The sequence below is a fragment of the Nicotiana sylvestris genome, chromosome 7 (assembly GCF_000393655.2).
Source record: "Nicotiana sylvestris chromosome 7, ASM39365v2, whole genome shotgun sequence".
NCBI lineage: Eukaryota > Viridiplantae > Streptophyta > Magnoliopsida > Solanales > Solanaceae > Nicotiana > Nicotiana sylvestris.
The window spans coordinates 164,847,451-164,865,443 of record NC_091063.1 but is presented as its reverse complement, the minus strand read 5'-3'; the positions used below and the strand labels follow the sequence as shown (position 1 = coordinate 164,865,443).

The 17,993-nt window shown below is 40.3% G+C and overlaps 1 long non-coding RNA gene across 1 annotated transcript; it reads left to right on the top strand.

The window, feature by feature from the left end:
- The first annotated feature begins 8,156 nt into the window (after window positions 1-8,156).
- Window positions 8,157-14,263, top strand: LOC104214907 (uncharacterized). The gene is made up of 2 exons (XR_708036.2): window positions 8,157-9,035; window positions 14,002-14,263. It is a non-coding gene; the product is annotated as an uncharacterized lncRNA (long non-coding RNA).
- Window positions 14,264-17,993: the final 3,730 nt, after the last annotated feature.

Genomic DNA, 17,993 nt, shown 5'->3' with positions numbered 1-17,993 from the left:
TTGGTTGGATTCAGTGGCATTCTTAGGCCACGTGGTGTCGAGTAAGGGTATTCAGGTGGATCCGAAGAAGATAGAGGTCGTACAGAGTTGGACCAAACCATCCTCAGCTACCGAGATCCATAGTTTCCTTGGTTTGGAGGGCTACTACCGTTGTTTTGTGGAGGGATTTTCATCAATTGCAGCCCCTATGACCAGGTTGACCCAAAAGGGTGCTCCATTTCAGTGGATATAGGAGTGTGAGGCGAGCTTTTAGAAGCTCAAGATAGCTTTGACTACAGCCCCAATTTTGATATTGCCTTCAGGTTCGAGGTCTTATATAGTCTATTATGATGCCTCGAGGATTGGCCTCGGAGTGGTGTTTATGCAGGACGGTAGGGTGATTGCCTATGCATCCAGGCAGTTGAAGATATATGAGAAGAACTACCCTGTTCACGACCTTGAGTTAACTGCCATTGTTCGCGCCCTGAAGATTTGGTGCCATTATTTATACGAGGTTCCTTGTGAGATTTATACTGACCATCGGAGCTTGCAGCATTTGTTCAAGCAAAAGGATCTAAATTTTCATCAGAGGAGGTGGTTAGAGTTGCTGAAAGATTATGACATCATTCTTTTGTATCACCCGGGCAAGGCCAATGTGGTGGCGGATGCTTTGAGTCGCCGGGCAGAGAGTTTGGGGAGTTTGGCATATTTACCAGCATCAGAGAGGCCTATGGCGATGGATGTTCAGGCCTTAGCCAACTAGTTTGTGAGATTGGATCTTTCGGAGCCCAATCGGGTTTTAGCTTGCATGGTTTCTCGGTCTTCCTTATTTGATCATATCAGGGAACGACAATATGATGACCCTCATTTGCTTGTCATTAAGGACAAGGTTCAGCACGGTGATGCCAGAGATGTGACTATTGGTGATGATGGGTTATTGAGAATGCAGGGTCGGATTTGTGTACCCAATGTTGATGGGTTGCGTAAGTCGATTCTGGAGGAGGCCCATAGTTCGCGGTATTCCATCCATCCGGGTGCCGCGAAGATGTATCTGAATTTGAGGAAGCAGTATTGGTGGAGGCGGATAAAGAAAGATATAGTTGGATTTGTAGCTCGGTGCCTCAACTGTCAGTAGGTGAAGTATGAACACTAGAGACCGGGTGTATTGCTTCAGCAGATAGAGATTCCGGAGTGGAAGTGGGAGCGGATCACCATGGACTTTGTAGTTGGGCTCCCACAGACTTTGAGGAAGTTTAATGCAATTTGGGTAATTGTGGATCGGCTGACCAAGTCCGCTCATTTTATTTCTGTGTGTACTACTTATTCTTCGAAACGATTGTCGGAGATTTATATCCGAGAGATTATTCGCCTGCATGGTATTCCAGTGTCCATCATTTCAGATAGAGATACTCAGTTCACATCACGGTTTTGGAGGGTCGTTCAACAGGAGTTGGGTACTCGGGTGGAGCTGAGTACAACATTTCACCCTCAGAAGGACGGACAGTCCTAATGCACTATTCAGATTCTTGAGGATATGCGTCGTGCGTGTGTGATTGAGTTTGGAGGGTCTTGGGATCAGTTCTTGCCATTGGCGGAGTTTGCTTACAACAACAGTTATTAGTCCAGCATTCAGATGGTACTATATGAGGCCTTATACAGTAGGCGGTGTAGATCCCTGGTGGGTTATTTTGAGCCAGGCGAGGCTAGGTTATTGGGCATGGACTAGTTCAAGATGCTTTGGAGAAGGTTAAGGTGATTCAGGATAGACTTCGTGCAGCCCAGTCCAGATAGAACAGTTATACTGACTGGAAGGTTCGTGATGTTTCCTATATGGTTGGAGAGCGAGTTCTGCTCCGGGTTTTGCCTATGAAGGGCATGATGAGATTTTGGAAGAAAGGAAGTTGAGTCCGAGGTTCATTGGCCCTTTTGAGATATTGAGGCGTGTTGGGGAGGTTGCTTATGAGCTTGCCTTACCTCCCAGCTTGGGAGGAGTTCATCCGGTATTTTTTGTTTTGATGCTCCGGAGGTATCACGGTGATCCGTCGCACGTGTTGGATTTCAGTTCAGTCCAATTGGGCAAGGATCTATCTTATGTTGAGGAACCAGGTGCAATATTGGACAGGCAGGTCATAAAGCTGAGGTTAAAGAACATTGCATCAGTGAAGGTTCAGTGGCGAGGTCAGCCGGTCGAGAAGGCGACTTGGGAGACTGAGCAGGATATGCACAGCTGTTACCCTCATCTTTTCACTACTTCAGGTATGTCTCTATGCTCGTTTGAGGACGAATGAATATTTAAGTGTAGGAGGATGTGACGACCCGACCGTTCGTCTTAAGAATAAACGTCCCGATCCCATATTAACTATTTTCCCTAAGTTTATTTCTGCTATTTTGATTTGTCGGGATGCTCGGTTTTGAGTTTCGGAGAGTTTTGGGACATTTAGTCCCTATCTGAGAGCTTAAGTGTTGGGAAGTTGACTGTAGTTGGAACATTGTGAAGACAGTCTCGTAATGGAAATCTGATGGTTCCGTTAGCTCCGTTGGGTGATTTCGGGCTTAGGGGCGTGTTCGGATTGTGTTTTGGAGGTCCGTAGCTAATTTAGGCTTGAAATGCCGTAAGTTGAATTTTGAAGTTTCCGGTTCGATAGTGAGATTTTGATCTGAGGGTCGGAATGGAATTTTGGAAGTTGGAGTAGCTCTGTAGTGTTGAATGTGACGTGTGTGCAAAATTTCAGGTCATTCGGACGAGGTTTGATAAACTTTTTGATCGAAAGCGTATTTTGAGAAATTTGGAGTTCTTAGGCTTAAATCCATGGTTAATTCGAGGTTTAGATGTTGTTTTAGGTGTTTTAAGGATTGGTACAAGTTTGGATAGTGGTTTGTGACTTGTTGGTGCCTTTGGTTGAGGTCCCGGTGGCCTCGAGGTGAATTCGAATGGTTAACGGAAGGATTTGGAGTTTGAAGTTTGCTGTAGCAACTGGTCTTCTATCATAACCGCACATGCGGTTTGGGTTCAGCAGGTGCGGAGCCGCAGAAATGGCGGAGCCATCGCAGAAGGGGATATGGGTAGGACCTTTAGGTTTTGCAGACGCGGGAGGAATACCGCGGTGGCGCATCTGTGAAAGGTTAATCGCAGGTGCGGTATCTAGTCTTTAAGTGAAATTCGTAGGTGCGACCTTTATTCCGCAAAAGCGGGACCGCAGATGCAGTTCTAGGGCCCGCATATGCGGAAAATCGCAGGGCAAAACATACAAATTATTGCATTCGCGAAATTTAACCATTTTTCATCTTTTCCAAAACGGGAAGAAGCTTAGGGAGCACTTTTCAAGAGAGATTCTCAGAGGAGTTCATTGAGGTAAGGTCTTTTGTCCCTAAACTCGTTATTGGAATGATTTTTATCAATTTAAGCATATAAAAATGAAGAAATATCAGTAGTAATTGGGGGTTTAGAACTTGTCTAATTGGAGACCTTTAAGTAATGATTTGAGGGACAAATTGAGGTCCGATTTTGGTACTTTTAATATGACTGAACTCGTGAGGGTGTGAGGATTCTGGAAATATAAATTTTACCCAATTCCAAGATGTGGGCCTGTGGGACGTTTTGGTCATTTTACATAATATCGCGTATTAGCTTAGACATTAATTGTAGAATCAGTTACTTGAAGTGTTATTTACATTATGAAATTGAATTGAATAGATTTGGGCCATTTGGAGTCAAGTACTCGTGGCAAGAACGTGGTCTCGGGTTGATTTTGGCCGGTTCGAGGTAAGTGGCTTGTCTAACCTTTTGTGGGGACCTTCCCCTTAGGATTGGTATATTTGGTAATTGAAATGCCTTGTACGTTATGTGACGGGTACGTACTTGAGCAAATTGTTGAAAAATCCGATTTTCATTAAGTATTTACTAGTATGTTCCTTTTCCTATTTTCATTACTTGTACTATTAAACCTGTTGTTAGTTTAGGAAAGCATGTCTAAGTGATTTCATTGCCTTATTTGTTCAACCTGCTTTACCTGAACTCTGTGCAGCATGCTAGACTAGAATTACTTGTTGCCTTAATATGAAATTTCCATTTCTGAATATCTTCTTGTTGCTGTGTATTTACATTGGGACTGCGGATGCGGGATTCCGGTAGCTCTCCCTTGTCTGTTTATTTTGGGACTATGGATGTGGGATTCCGGTAGATCCCTCTGCACAGTGATATGAAAATACGGAAATGCACCCGGTAGATTCCCCCAGTACTGGGTATTTATATTTGGCACTACGGAACGGAATTTTGGTAGATCCCCACGCACTATGAGTTGGATCACGGGACGGTATCCCGAGAGACTTATCGGATATGTGGATTTGGGACTACATGACGGTATCCTTGGAGATCCCTGATTTGTTACTATTGGTGCTGAGTTGTATTTCCTTCCGTGTTTACTTTGTTCCTGTATAGTTGTTATTGTTCTATTTATTCTGTTTTATTTTCTCTGCTGTACTTATTTATACTGTTCTGTTCCATATTGTTGAACGTTATATTTTTGTTTAACCTCAGTAGGGCCCTGACCTTCCTCGTCACTACCCGACCGAGGTTAGGCTTGGCACTTACTTAGTACTGTTGTGCTGTACTCATGTCCTTCCTGCGCATGGTTTTCATGTGCAGATCCAGGTACTGCTACTCAGGCCCAGGTACCGCTACTCAGGCCTACCATCCTTGGGAGAGGCATCTGTTCTAGAGACTTTGAGGTACATCTGCCGCGTCCGCAGACCGAAGAGTCCCTCTCTATTCTAGCCGTTAAACATTGCCCTTCTGTATTTTCTTTCTTGTTAGATATTCTTGAGTTAGACTGTTAGATATTCCAAAGGCTTGTGTTCCCGTGAGTTTCCAGGTTTTGGGATAATGTACTTGGTTTGAGAATGTTGTGTTGTATATGCCGAGCGACATTATAACTATTGTTTCCATTCAGTTATTTTAGTTTTTGTTATTTCTTCCACAAGTTTTGTTATTTTTCCGCATTTTTTAGGCTTACCTAGTCGTAGACTAGTGTCGTCACGATGGTTCACGAAGGGCGAACCAGGGTCGTGACAGAAATGACTTCAAAATTTTCTACCAACTTTCCAATTGCAGAAACGGAATCTGTCTTGCACATCGAAGTGGCATAAGTCCGGAAGGAACAACATGCACACTGAGTGGGTGGCAATTGACATGCTTTGGGATTCATGTGAAACCAAAGGTTCAGTATATGTCAATGCATGAGCACAATGCAACAGATAAAGAGTATTAGGTTTGAATGGATCAGAGGTGTTTTCTGTGATAAGGGTGACAAAGAAAGTGGTTAGTCAATAAACAAGCAATGTCTTTCAAGTTGAAATTAGAGTTATCATGGCAAGTGAAGTAGCAATCGCAGCAAAGTCAAGGCCACAAACCAACCACTTTGTTTAAACTCACAAGTTTTCTTTGTTTGAAACATGGAGGAAGCTATGTTTATATCAAAGCTTGGAAGCTTGAATTTTTCAGGCGTAATGCCCAATTCTGCGTACGCAAAGGCTATCAAGAAGATCATACATCACCACTAGGAGAAGCACTTCCTAGTGTGGGTTTTCAATTTATATTCTTTTGTAGGAGACGCACTTCCTAAATTGAGATTTTCCCTTAGGAGACGTACTCCCTAGTCTGGTTCATTTAAGTTCATTCATAGGAGACGCACTTCCTAGCTTGAGTCATTAAAGTTCCGCCCCTAGGAGACGCACTTCCTAGTCTACGTAGTTCAGGTTATATTTTTGTTTTAGGAGACGCACTTCCTACATTGAGATTTTACCCTTAGGAGACGCACTTCCTAGCTTGAGTCATTAAAGTTCCACCCCTAGGAGACGCACTTCCCAGTCTGAGTAGTTCAGGTTATATTTTTGTTTTAGGAGACGCACTTCCTACATTGAGATTTTACCCCTAGGAAACGCACTCCTAGTTTGAGTCATTGAAGTTTCACCCGTAGGAGACGCACTTCGTACATTGAGTTTTTCCCCCAGGAGACGCACTTCCTAAATTGAGATTTCACCCCTAGGAGACGCACTTCCTAAATTGAGATTTCACCCCTAGGAGATGCACTTCCTAGTCTGGGTATTTCAGGATATACTTTTAGGAGACGCATTTCCTACATTGAGATTTTACCCCTAGGAGTTGCACTTCCTAGTCTAGTTCATTGAAGTTTTACCTGTAGGAGACGCACTTCCTAATCAAGGTCTTTCAAGTTATTCTTTTAGGAGATGCACTTCCTAAATTGAGAGTTCATTCATATAAGACGCACTTCCTAGTTTGGTTCATTTAAGTTTCACCCCTAAGAGACGTACTTCCTAGTTTGGTTCATTCAAGTTTTATTTTTAGCAGACACATTTGCTAGTCGAAGTTTTTTGGTTTTCATTGGAGACGCACATCCTAGTCTAGTCTCTAGTTTACTCTCATCATTGCATCAATAGTATAAGTGGTTTACAATATTGTTAACAACTCACAAATCTTCCTAGAGCAAACTGGGGCAGGAATTTCTTTTTGTTTGTCTGTTTTGTTATAATCAGGCGCCCACCTAGAGAATAAGGGAAAACAAGTCGAGTTTCGAGGGAAAAGCAGTGTAAGTGTTGGAAATCAGGCACCCACCTGGAGAACAAGGAGAAGTAGTTTGAGTCTCAAGGAAAAATAGCGCAAGTGTTGGAAATCAGGCACCCACTTGAAGAACAAGGAGAAGCAGTGCAAGTCTCAAGGAAAAACAGTGCAAGTGTTGGAAATCAGGCACCCACCCGAGAACAAGGAGAAGCAGTTCAAGTTTCGAGGAACACAGTTAAAATTTTGGCAATCAGGAGCCCACCTGGAGAACAAAGGAAAAGCAGCAATGTTCAAAAGAAGACGGTTGAAGTTTTGGCAATCAGGCGCCCACCTGGAGAGCAAGGGAATATAGTCAAAGTTTTGGCAATCAGGCGCCCACCTGGAGAGCAAGGGAATACATTTGAAGTTTTGGCAATCAGGCGCCCACCTGGAGAGCAAGGGAATGCAGTTCAAGTTTTGGCAATTAGGCGCCCACTTGGAGAGCAAGGGAATACATTTCAAGTTTTAGCAATCAGGCACCCACCTGGAGAACAAGGAAAATAGTTCAAGTTTTAAAGGAAGACAACATAGGTTTTAAGGAAAAACTATTTATGGTAAGTAAGGGAGTACAATTCAAGTTTTGGTATTCATGCGCCCGCTTGGAGAACAAGGGAATACATTTCAAATGTTGGCAATCAGGCGCCACCTGGAGAATAAAGGAATTCACTTCAGAATGCAATTCAAGTCAGCAACAAAAGAATCTCGCGGCAAGAATGCGAGTCAACAGTCCGAGATGATCAGCGAAAGTTAGTCACAATCCAAAATAAAAAAAATGAAAGGCAAGAAGTGAATCCAAATGCAGAAGTTGATGAAAGATGTGAGCTGCTCAAGACATGACTGAAGTCACAAGCATGGTATGTCCAGTTTTGATCCGAAAAACTGAAGAAGAATGAACTAGCACCTGCAACTAGCAAGCGTCAAGGCTCAAATCCAGAATCTGCAAGAAAAACCATTCAAGACTCAAGATCAAGCTTTAGAAGACTTATAGATAGGAATCTTGTAACTCATAGTTGACAGGATTAGTTAGTCTTTTTTATTTTTTGATTTTGATGTAATAACAGGACCGCGGACTGGAACCTTGATGGAATGGCACCTCGATCTGGTCAAAAACCTGTCTAGTCGTTCTTTGTCTGAAAATACTTCATATTTCTAGTCAAAGAGGGACAGCTGTAGACATGTGATTTTTTACCCTCCCCAAGATTTTTTATATTTAGAATATAAATATTTAATTTAGGTCTAATATCGCTATTTCAACTAATTTCGACTCTTTTACTTTATTTTATTACAAGAAAGTGAAAATTACAAAAAAAATAGTTTCATTAATGTTTTGCAGTTATTTTTTAATCTTGAAAAATACCAAAAATAGTTTTGTTTTAACGGTCAGTCTTATTTTAATAGTTATTTTATTTAAGTAGGATTAATTAATAAATGAGATCGTATTTTTAGTCTCCTTCGCGAGGAAAGAATAAAATTTGGGCTCAAACGACCCATTTTCGGCCTAATTTTCGGACCTAGGCCATAATTCTCAAGCCCATAATTCATAGGCTCATACCCCTTAACCTAAAAAACCCTACAAAAACTAACCTAGACTTTAATATAAAGGGGACTCTAAGACCTAGACTTTAGGAGCGATCCGCCGTTCTTCTTCAAGATTTGGACGGACATATACAAAAAAGGAAAATCTGAAGAAGCAGCAGCAGATCTCCAAAAAAAGAACCTCCTGAGATGCTCCTTTTTCTTTAACAAAATGAATAACACCTAAGAGACTTAAGAGATCAGCGACAGACCTAAGGGATCAGCGAAAAAACATGAAAAAATGAGAGAAGCAATCAGCCACAGGACATAATACAAAAGACACCCCCCTCCTAAGTCATCTTCCTCAACCAAAAGACCGGAAGCCATCAGCAGCCTGGAGAACATAGAACAACCATTTCTTTGATCTTCTTATTCAACTAGCTACAATTGAAGCTTCTTCATCTTCCTTGAACAAAAATGGACGAGCCCTAAAGAACATAGCAGCGATTCTCACCTCGTCACACCCTTGTTCCTTCCTCTTTCCCCTTCGTTTCTCTCTCTCCTATTCTTAGTTGTTGTCGTGCGTCACCCTACTTTCATTTTCACTTTCGCCAGCTTTAGCATGCCGAAATATGGAAGTCAGCGATTGGTTTTAGATTTTCCGGCAGCTCTGTTCCTTGTCGTTCATCGTTTTCTTTTGTTTTGCTGAAAACTCACTATGGGCAATTTGGTTTGAGAAGACAAAAACAGGGCATAACTTAGGATAGATAGAGAGGGAACGAACAGATCTGGATTCAAAAATAATAAGTTTTGATTGAGTCAAGTTTCGTCGTAGTCGTCGCTCTTGTTCGAGGTTCGATCAAGGTACCGTCACCGGCGAGATTAAGCCATTGATTCTGGACGATATTATAATCTTGACGCAAAGGTCCACGCTTTTGACTCTCCTTTTTAATTTTTCTGTTTCTTCAACAATCATAAAATGGTAAATGTGATTATTAATATTTTTGTGCTTGAATCTGTGTTCTACTGAAGATTGTTTTTTTACGTTACTACTATTTACTATTATATATAATTACTGGTAGTTTTATTCTTTATATGTTTGTTAGTATATGTTGTTTTGTTTGTTTTTGTTTTCTAGTTGAAAGCAGGTTAATGGTATACTAGTTTCATTTTTATTTATTGTTGCCTCTATCCTATATATTGTACTGTTCATATATTTAACGTGTTTAGATCTAATTTAACTCATAGAGAATGAGTCATATTGGTAGCTTCAGACACGCTTTTAATAAATCTATAATTGTGATTGTGTACGCGTGACATGATTACTATTCTAAAAACCAATTCGGAGTATGCGTTCGCGTAACTTCGAACAAACTTTCTCAATAATAAAATGGTTGCTAATAGGCCGCTAATTAAATTTAGTTAGTATAGTCCAAGGTGTGCCATCCACAATTTAATCATTCATGGCCCTTGTATTAATCTTATGACTTAGATATAAAAATGACAAATGCTCGTAGTTACTCTAGGCCCGTTTAATATATCATTATGATTGTGGACACGTTCGCGTGACACAATTACGATCCTAAAAACAAAACCAGAGTATGAGTTTGCTCAACTTCGGCCAAACTTTCTTAATAACAATAAAGCGTTATCAATTGTAGACACGTTCGCGTGACATGATTTTTGATGTGCCAAACAAATGGGTACACGTACGCGTGACCCGTTTCAAGATAATTTCTTAATTAAAAGAGGTAAATGCACATAGGTTATAAAATGAGTAATTAGATAATTTAATAAGCCATCAAAGCGACCGTGCTAGAACCACGAAACTCGGGAATACCAAACACCTTCTCCCGGGTTAACAGAATTCCTTACCCGGATTTCTATGTTCGTAGACCGTAACTAGAGTCAACCTTCCTCGAATCAGAATTTTAACCAGTGACTTGGGACACCATAAATTATCCCAAGTGGCAACTCTGATATTAAAATAATAATCCTGTTTCGATTGTCACTTAAATTGAAAAACAACTCCCTTATACCCTTTCGGGGATAGTAAAAAGGAGGTGTGACAGTCATCATAAACCTTTCTGATGGCTTTGGTGATTATCCTCGTAGTCTTATTACTTGGGATGAACCTGCAATTTAACAATAAAAACACATTAATATCTTAGTAAAATCGTTACAATACAATAAACACAAAAATAACAAATAACTATTACCCATCACCCTCAGGGACTATGATGATCCTGCGATATTGATCATAATGCACTTCTTCGTCACAATCATCATCATTGTCCGAAACATGTGTATCAGAGGCATGTGTGGACGGTGTAGGTGGTCAGAGCTACTACCTCGCAGATGAAGGCCTGAAATAGATGGAGTCATTGATGAAGATGGATGTGATCCCTGTGACTGCGACATATCTGGATGGACCCTAAGTGGTTGTGATACTGATGGCTATGACCCGAGTGGTTGTGACATGGATGGATGCAATCCATGTGGCTGTGATATGTAGGGATGTGATATAGATGGCTGCGATCCATGTGGTCATGAGGCAGCTGGACTGTATGTCGGACGTATAGTTCTATGGCCCTGTGATGAAAGACCTGGTGTATGGATTAAAGTGTAGGGCTCGTGATGATGTGGCAGCTCCATATAGTCGTGGGGTGGAGGATAAGACATATGTATCTCTGTAGAGGGTGGAAAAGAGGGAGTATTATTATCTACCTCCTCTTTCCCTTCCCTACCTTTTCTCGACCCCGAGAACCAGTAGGGTCATTTTTACCTTGACCATTGCCTTCCATCTGCATAATATAATATATATTTAGGTTGAAACATATAAGAAACTAGCTATAAAATGATAGTGCTTTAAAAACCAACTTTTTAAAGCTCATCAACGTATTGTTCCTCGTACGAGAATTCTTCGTCCTCACTTGTTTGAGCTTCATCAGTTGATTTTTCGTCCTCATTTTCTATAATTATTACTTCATTTATATCAACTTCTTCCAATATGCGTTCAGGATGTTCCAAATCATTTTCTAACTGATCATCTACTATTTGGTAAACACTGAAGATATCGTTTTGATATGCAATATCTAACACATTCTCGACTTCCACCATACCTACAGTCTTAGTTTTTATTACAACCCACCAATCGGAATTATTCCGCCGCAATGGATAAGGAGCATAATACACTTGCCTAACATTATGTGCAATTATGAAAGGATCATAGCGATCATACTCCCTTGTATGATTAACCCCAATTATGTTGTATTGGTTGTGGCTCTTGAACCTCTTGTTGGATGTGGGTCAAATGTAACGACCCGGCCGGTCTTTTCATGAGTTACTACTATGTTTCCCCCATTTATGCTTCCTTATGTGTTATTCAGCTACATTTCATTGTATTGCGTTGGTTGGTTCGAGTTTGGAATAGTTTTGGAGTGTTATGAGACACACAGTCTCTTAAGTTGGTCATTTAGTTAGAAAAGTCAACCGAAAGTTGACTTGTGAGTAAACGATCTTGGAATTTGGTTTTTATGATTTAGATAGCTTCGTTAGGTGATTTTTGACTTAGGAGCGTGTTCGGAATGTAATTTGGACGTCCATGGTAGATTTAGGCTTGAATTGACAAAATTGGAGTTTTGGCGTTTTCCGGTTGGTAGTGCAAATTTTGATATCGGGGTCGGAATAGAGTTCTGGAAGTTGGAGTAGGTCAGTTGTGTCATTTCGGAAGTGTGTGCAAAATTTCAGGTCATTCAAGCGAGGTTTGATAGACCTTTTGATCGAATTCAAAATTCGAAAGTTTTGGAATCCTTAGGCTTGAATATGAGGGTGATTTGATGTTTTGATGTTGTTTTGAGCGTTCCGAAGGTTGGAACAAGTTTGAATAATGTTATTGGATGTGTTGGCATGTTTGGTTGAGGTCCCGATGGACTCGGGTGTGTTTCGGGTGGTTAACAGACCAATTTGTGGTTGTGGAGAGTTGCAGATTTCCTGCTATTTCTGTTGCAGAGTTTTGTTCTTTGCGTTCGCGATAGGGCTCTCGTGTTCCCGAACAGATGTGGAGTAAGGCAAGGGAATTGTTCTTCGCATTCGCGAAGCAGGTCCTGCGTTCGTGTAGAGTAATTAGGGCAGCTGGGACCCCAGGAGCTTTGTGTTTCGCATTCGGGTAGGTATAGTCGCATTCACGAAGGCTTGGACGGTTGAAGCATCGCGTTCGCGAGGAGGGTTTTGCGTTCGCAAAAGAGGATATAATTGGTCAGTGATTTTTGTGTTTCTCAAACCCGAGGCCTTGACCGCGTTTGCGAAGAAGAAAATATACCTGGGCAGAATGTTTAAATAGCCATCTTCGCAAATTTTAGGCTATTTCTCACCATTATTGGCCGGATTTGGAGGTTTTTAGAGGGATTGAAGAGGGAATTGAAGGGAAACACTTGGAGGTAAGATTTTTGAACTCAACACTTGATTTTATGATGATTTCTACCCAATTAGACATGAAATTAGTGGAATTTAAAGCCTAAAATTGGGGAATTAGGGCTTGAAATTGGAGACTTTGATTTGAGGATTTGAGGGGTCGTTTGTGGTCGGATTTTGATGTATTTGGTATGTATGAACTCGTGAGAGTGTAAGGATTCTAGTTTTGTGATTTTTATCGGAATCCGAGATGTGGGCCCAGTGGTCGGGTTTGACTAATTTCGGGATTTTTGATGTGATTTGATTATTTTCACGTGGGCTTTCTTCCTTTAGCATATTTTGATGTTATGGTTTTGATTTTGGTTAGATTCGGGGAATTTGGAGGCCAAATCGAGAGGCAAGGGCGTCGCGAGTTAGAGTTTGGCTTGGCTTGAGGTAAATAACACTTCCAAACTTGGTTCTGAGGGTTCGAAACCCCGAACTACGTGTTCTATGATTTTTATTGAGGTGACGCAAATGCCAAGTGACGGGCGTGTGGGCATGCACTGTGAGAATTGTAGCCTGGGTCATCCCATGGCACCGCTTAGCAACTCTTTCTAGCTGATGTCTGTGTTGTAATTATGTGATTAAGTTATGGAACTGCAAATCATGCTAATTATCATGTTAGGGCTTCACGCAAATACTGCTGAGACCCGAAAGGTCGTTTATTTCTATCATGTCATTAGCTTCAATGATATTCTGTACTCAGTCCTATTTATGCATATTTTATCATGCATCAGTCTCGGTTATTGCTATTTGACACATCATATCATTGTCAAGGCTAGTATCATGACATTTTTGAGCCCGTGTGTGTGAGACTGGAGAGTAATAACTGAGTGAGGCTGAGAGCCTGATATTGAGTGACAGTATGGGATCGGGCTGCACGTCGCAACGAGATATTGATCATGCCTTCGTTGGCTGGATATAGCGCTTGGGCTAAGAGAAGCCCCTCCAGAGTCTTTACACCCCCAGTGAGCGCAGTTGATGATATTAAGGACTGGATCTTCCCTGGACATGGATCTTGTCCAAAGTATCGATACCTGGAGATGGATCTTCTACATAAGGCTAGAATAACCTTCCTCGATATTGGATGACTGCGGTCAGTGGTGTAGATATATTCCAGGATGGATCTTCCCTGGGTCGGGTGGCAATATATAGTACCGAGTGGTTTAGCACTTGTGAGTGGAGGTATATGGAACATTGATCATGCTATTTGTGCATTGGTACTTAGATATTTCCTGATCTTTATACTTTGTACTGGTCATGTTGTATTTACTTACTACTGAGCTTTTACTTGAACTGCAAGCATGCCTACTTTTCCGTACAGTCTATTTGCATACCTATTGAGATTTGGTTCGTCACTACCTGTCAGTCCATAGTTTGGACTTGTTACTTACTGAGTTGGTGTACTCACGTTACCCATTGCACCTTATGTGCAGATCCGGGTATTTCGGGTCACGGTAGCGGTTGCTGATCATATCAATTGGAGACTTTTTCTTGGAGATTGCGAGGTAGTTGTCTGGCGATCGCAGTTCCGCCATCTTCTTCCTTGTCTTCCTTGTAGTACTTTTGTTGGATATTCGCAGACTATGTAGTCATGTTTATTTCGAACAGTTGTAATATTTTGCTCATGACTTAGTGACACCCGAGGTCGGGCTTGTACTTTCTTTCCGCTTGTTTTGATTTTATACTTTTACCTTTTATCGAATTTCTATTAAAATATTATTTTTTTAAGTTTTAAAAGAAATATGGAGTATTTGAAAATAAGTTTGCTGGCCTAGTTTCACGATAGGTGTCATTATGACCGGGTCGGTTTTTGGGTCGTGACATCAAACCACTTGCATCTAAAGAGTACCAATTAGACATGAAATTAGTGGAATTTAAAGCCTAAATCAAAAATTATTTACCCTATTATTTAGATTATTTACCTACAGAGTGTTAAAAAAATTCATAAGTTAGCATAACTTACAAACATTAATTACCTACATAGTGTTAGAACATTATCGGGATAAACTTACAAATTGTTTGAACCACGTATCAAATCTCGTATATACAGCATCATGGCCAAATTGACCCACGAAGTGACTGTGACACATCAAATATTTTTAGTAGTTGCATCAAGATGTAATCATAGTAAATTTTATATTTTGATAACTAATAAATCAATATTTACTTGAGAAATGGTACAACTTCGGGACAATTTAGCAACACATGAAGTGTAGCTGACTTATACTCCATATCACTCAAACTTCTCTTTCTAACATCCTTAGAACATCGGCCTAGTTGATTGAATATGGACATTGGTGGATATAATGGATCATTTACACATTCGACCGTGTGCCTATTGAGCCTATTCCTAGAACATGGCACGTTACTCTCAAAATAATAAGAACAAAAATGAGCAGTTTCCTTTGCAAGATAAGCTTCGCATATAGATCCTTCAATCTTATTCCTCTGCTTAACAAATTGTTTGCATTTGCCAATTGTCCTACATAATGTCATGTTAGCCAAGAACATTCAAATAAAATAGAAAATTACATCAAACTTATAATATTACCTCTCAAAATGACACATCTATCTGCATTGAACAGACCCTCCTAGTCGTGCCTCGTGTACAAGGTGGATTGAAAGGTGTTTCATCACATCAAAAAAACCACATGGAAATATTTTTTTCATCTTATTAGAAGTTACACGAATGTTCTGATCCATCCAAAGCAGGTTTTCTTCCCTTAATGTGGTAGAACACAAGTCTTTGAAAAACAAACTAATCTCTGTGATGGGTTTCCAGATTCTTTCAGGCAAACCACATAATGCAATAAGCATTAAGGTCTCCATGAAAACATGACAGTCATGATTTTTCAAATGGCTTAACTTCCTACCTCCATATCTATATTTTTTCCAAGATTCGGCGCATAACCCTCAGATATCTTCAATTTCGTAACCCAATCACAAATTTTTCGTCTTTCCTCCAAAGCGAATGTGTAATTGGGCTTGAACACCTTACCATTGTTTGTTGTCTGCAAGTATAATTCATGCCTCCTGCAATATTCTTGTAAGTACATTCTAGCTTTCGGGTTATCCTTTGTCTTACCTTTAACATCCATCACTATGTTGAACAAATTGTCAAAATAATTCTTCTCAATATACATGACATAAAGGTTATTACAGAGAAGATTATCCTTCCAATAAGGTAACTTCCAAAATATACTTTGTTTCGTCCAATTATGAGTAATACCATATCCGGAAAATCTATAAGGTGGAGGTTCGGTAACTTTACTGAACTTCTGGACCCTCTTCGAAATTTCCTCACCTGAAAGTATCCGAGGTGGAGAATCATATTCCATTTTTTTCTTTTTGAATGCATTATTTATCCTTCTAAACTCATGATCATGGGGTAAGAAATGATTGCTTTTAGCCATGTTTCAAAGTGAACGATTTACTATTTTCCATGCAGTAAGGACAAGCTAGCTTCCCAGCAGTCATCCATATAGACAACATTAAATACATAGGAAAATCGTTAATAGTACACATTAAATTAGCACGCAAATTGGAATCCTACTTGGTTGATATGTCATATGTTTTAACACCATCATATTATTGTCACACCTCCTTTTTCACCTACACCCACAAGGGCGTAAAGGAGTTTTTCCAATTAAAGCACAATCAGAACGGGATTTATTATTATTATTCAGAGTCCCCACTTGGGAGATTAATGGTGTTCCAAGTCACCGGTTGTATCCCGAACCGAGGAAACGTATGACTCTGTTAACAGTCTGCAAACCAGAAATCTGAGTAAGGAATTCTGTTAACCCGGGAGAAGGTGTTAGGTATTCCTGGGTTCCGTAGTTCTAGCACGGTCACTTAACTGGCATATTTGATTTATCTGATTTCAAAACATGTTCTAGCTTATGTGCTTTTTAAATGTAAACCGCTTTTATATTTATTTTTAATGAGAATTGCAACGTCGTGAAAACGCGTCTCGAACCACGTCACATCAATGTACCTGTGTGTCAACGACTCCGTTAAGATTTGGATTTGGGTCACATAAATGTGCACCCGAGTTTAGGAAGGTAATGTTATTAAAATACGCGCCTAAAGAGGCTATCGCGTTATTATCTTTGGGGAAGGCCGTGAAATTCGCTAAACGGCCCATTCCGAATTCTAATGATTTTATTATTCGAAGTTGTTCAATGGGTTACATGAAATGTACCCCCGAATTGAGATTTACATATCGTAACCATACCACGGGAACAATACCCACATCCAATTAACAAATCACGCCACTCTTAAACCCAACTTCTATTAATTCAGATTTAAAAAAAAAGGCATGGCACTAGTACATCACTGATTTTTAATTCAACCTTAAAAAACAAAAATCAATAATAATAGATTAATGCCACATGCTCATAATTCAGAGGCAAAATATACGCTCTATAAAATCAATAAAACCAAATTCATCTATAAGACTTACATAACGTGGTGAGAATGAAACATATTATAGCATGAGAAATAATATTTTTATATAAATGAGGACTTCCAGAGAGGTATCAAAAAGGCACTGTGATTCCAACTATCAATGGTAAAATATTTAGCATTGTGATTCCAACTATAGGAGAAGTAAGTCCAAAACTGAAGTAATTATAAGCAAGCCACTATAGAAAGACAATTAATGCACAACATAACAAAAGCATTATTGCAACTGAAAATATTCACTAGTTGATAAACTTTGGCATGGAAACAAAAATCAGCAAATATCTTAAGAAGAAAGAAACAGAACCTCGGACGGAAGCCAAAGACAACAGACTCGAACTCGCCGGAACTCAAGCTGGACCTCACCGGCGACCTCACCGGCGACCTCATCGATCTCTAGAACCCACCCGGATCTGAAAATTGGAGATTCATGACTGAAATTTCAAGCAAAATTACACGAGAAGGATCAACCAACTGCTGTGACCGAAATCGGAAATGGACGGAACTCGAGCGAACCAAATCCGGATGATGAACAGCGATGGACTCAAACAAAACCAAACGAGACCTTGAGCGGATGGCAGCTCTTAGTCAGGCTCGAACCAATGAAAGCACACACGAGCTCCATGATGAGACAGAAATCAAAACCGGCATGGAGACGATTGAAACTTATATTATTTCTGATTTTCTTGAATTTGAGGCAGACATGAAGCAAATCGTTGCCGGACTTAAAGTTTTCTGGCGGCTTCTGATGGAAAGGGGCTGGGATGTGTCAGTTTTGGCTATCAATGGAGGAATTTCATGGAGGAATGGAGATTGCTGCGATGGTGTTGTTGATGGTGTGCGTTGATGGGTCTAGTTTCTCTGCCTTTTTTTGGCGTCTTTTCTCCAGGCGTTTTTCTTTTGAATTTTTTCGTGTCTCCCTTTTTGTAAAAATTTTCCGTCCTCTTTGAAAAAGAAATGG